The sequence below is a fragment of the Triticum dicoccoides genome, chromosome 1B, assembly GCF_002162155.2.
Source record: "Triticum dicoccoides isolate Atlit2015 ecotype Zavitan chromosome 1B, WEW_v2.0, whole genome shotgun sequence".
NCBI classification, from domain to species: Eukaryota; Viridiplantae; Streptophyta; class Magnoliopsida; order Poales; family Poaceae; genus Triticum; species Triticum dicoccoides.
Genome location: NC_041381.1, coordinates 64,714,947 through 64,718,356, shown reverse-complemented (window position 1 = coordinate 64,718,356; position 3,410 = coordinate 64,714,947).

The following is a 3,410-nucleotide window of genomic DNA, read 5'->3' as shown; positions in this document are numbered from 1 at the left end:
CTTGGGCGGGCTCGGGGGCGGTGAGGTCGAGTGCGGCGGCGGAGAGGTCGAGGGCGGCGACGGTGAGGTCGAGGGCGGCCCAAGAGGCGGCGGCGGTGAGGCTGGGCGGCCTTGGGCGGAGGTGGTGAGGATGAGCGTGGCGTAGACGCCGGCAGGAGACGGCGGCAAAGTGGGGGCAATGGCGAAGTGGGGGAGACGGCGACCAAGAGTGGGGCGAGGGATTTGGGGGAGAAGTGGTGGCCGGGGGAAACCGTTTTTTTGGGTTAAGTCAAAAATAACGGTAGCGCGTTAGGGAAAGCGCGTTATAGCTAAGTTAGCTATAGCGCGTTTCCGCAAACGCGCTACTGCTATTCCTTCATCCTTTTTTTCCCTTTTTCATTTATTTTTCTTACATTTTATATTTTTCCTTTCTCCTTTTTCTATTTCTTTCATTTTCATTTACTTTTCTATTTGTTTTTCATTTTATTTTATTTTTGTTAGCAGTAGCGCTCTACATGTAAACACGCTGCTATAAGAATATTATCGGTAGTGCGGTTTCTGAAAGATCGCTACTACTATGTGTATCCCATCGGCTTAGTGGTCGAAATTTTAGTAGTAGCGAGTTTTCAGTGAGACGCGCTACTGCTATATATGCATCTGCAGCGCGCTTATTTGGCACGCGTGTCACGCCCAATATGCGATACTATCCTAAAGAGACTCGAAGGTCCCACCAAGGATAGAACCGCATATTGAAATGCTTTTGCAAGGTGGATATCATTACATCAACATTACATAATAGATTGGGATACATACAAGAGGCATACAAATGCCACACGAATACAACATCATACATAAGATCACCATCCGACTACGGATGAAACTCAAACAGAAACTCAAACGACATCCACCCTGCTAGCCCAGGCTGTCGACCTAGAACCTATCCCCTGATCGAAGAAGCAACAGAAGAAGAACTCCCAGAGAAGTAACATTGCTCTTCCGCCAAGATCATTGCATAACCTGTACCTGCAACTGTTGTTGTAGTAATCTGTGAGCCACAAGGACTCAACAATCCCATTACCATGGGTATCAAAACTAGCAAAGCTTAATGGGTAAGGAAGGGGTAAAGTGGTGAGGTTGCAACAATGACTAAGCATATATGGTGGCTAACATACGCAAAATAAGAGCGAGAAGAGAGCAAATGGAACGGTCGTGAAGCTAGCAATGATCAAGAAGTGATCCTGAACTCCTACTTACGTCAAACATAACCGAAAACCGTGTTCACTTCCCGGACTCCGCCGAAAAGAGACCATCACGGCTACACACGCGGTTGATGCGTTTTAATTCGGATCTGGTGTCAAGTTATCTACAACCGGACATTAACAAATTCCCATCTGCCACATAACCACAGGCATGGCTTTCGAAAGTTTATACCCTGCAGGGGTGTCCCAACTTAGCCCATGATAAGCTCTCGCGATCAACGAAGGATATTTCTTCTCCCAAGAAGACCCGATCAGACTCGGAATCCCAATTACAAGACATTTCGACAATGCTAAAACAAGACCAGCAAAGCCTCCCGCTATGCCAACAAATCCCGATAGGAGCTGCACATATCTCGTTCTCAGGGCACACCGGATGAGCCAGACACCGGGTTGGCATAGACCCTGATTGCCCAGGGGACGCCGGACATCGCTCGGTTTGGACCAACACTTAGACAAGCATTGGCCCGGGGGGGCTAAAATAAAGATGACCCTCGGGTTGACCGACCCAAGGGAAAGGTATAGGTGGTGGTGAGGCAAATGGTAAAACCAAGGTTGGGCCTTGCTGGAGGAGTTCTATTCAAAGCGAACTGTCAAGGGGGTCCCATAAATCACCCAACCGCGTAAGGAACACAAAATCCGGAAACATAACACTGGTATGACGGAAACTAGGGCGGCAAGAGTGGAACAAAACACCAGGCATAAGGCCGAGTCTTCCACCCTTTACCAAGTATATAGATGCATTAATTAAATAAGAGATATTGTGATATCCCAACATAATCCTGTCCATCATGGAGCAATCTTCAACTTCACCTGCAACTAACAACGCTATAAGAGGGGCTGAGCAAAAGCGGTAACATAGCCAAGCAACGCTTTGCTAGGAAGGGTGCAAAAGGTTAGAGGCTGACATGACAATTGGGGAGGCTTGAAGAACATGTGATAGGTAGCGCAACAAAGCGATAGAACGAAGAAACTATCATAGCAATGATAGTAGTGAGATCCAAGGTAGCGGTCATCTTGCCTGAAATCCCGCTAGGAAGAAGAACCAGTCCATGAAGAAGATGAATCCACGAAGACGAACCAAGCATAGACGAACGAATCCTCACGATCGCAACGAAACAGGAACTATCGAGAAGAAGCACACAACATGGTAAACACACCACACATAAACAAGACATGATGCACAACCAAGTATGATGCAAGACAAGACTACATGAAGCTACTCATGGAAAGAGATTATGCATACAAGAACAACACATCAAATCAAGTTTAAATGAGGCCAGAAACAACAAATAACAATTCCGGTAAATCCTCATATGCAAAATTCGAAATTGGTCCAGATCTGAATAAACCCTATGTTCAAGTTGTTAAACAGCAAGTTAAGATGCATCAAGATGATCTACACGAGATTCTAGTCAAGTTACATATAAAGTTCATTTAATTCGGAGCTACGGCCTAGAAGATATGAGCAAAGCAAGTTAAACATGACATTGATGCAAAATGCATCCAAACATCAAGCAAACACCTCAAACAAGGATGCAACATTATAATATGAAGCTACATACAAAATCAAGCAAGTTTCATATAGAGCACACTCAAAACGGAGCAACGGTTCAACACACACACATGAAACAAGTTTAAAGGACAACTTGTCCAAAACAGCAACTAGGCATCTTCCAAGCATCAAAACAATATGCTATAGCATCTCAACATAAGAACAAAAGGCATGGACATGATGTACAGGTAAAGCATGAAAAAACATGAACACTGAGCTATCTCCAGAAATCACTAGAACATGCTCCAAAACACATGGCAAGATTGCAAATAATAACAGTTTCAGGCTTAGCAGAAATAACATCAGGTTGCAATGTTTAGAGCTATTAAACAACATGTTACAGGAACTTATCATAGAAACTTAAGGCATGGAATGATACTACTAAATTCATATAACAAAATTCCTTTACTGACCATGAGCCAAAAAGGATCAGAAGATATGATGGCACCCATGTAAACATGGCAAATGATATGTTAGATTCAAACATGGCAGGAACAACAATAAGTATGCATGTTGGTGAGCTTGTACCACTCACCACAGATCCATAAATGGCATGATAAGGCAACCAGCAGTAAGAAGACATATTTATGAAGCTAAGCATGGTAAGAGAAAGTAAATAG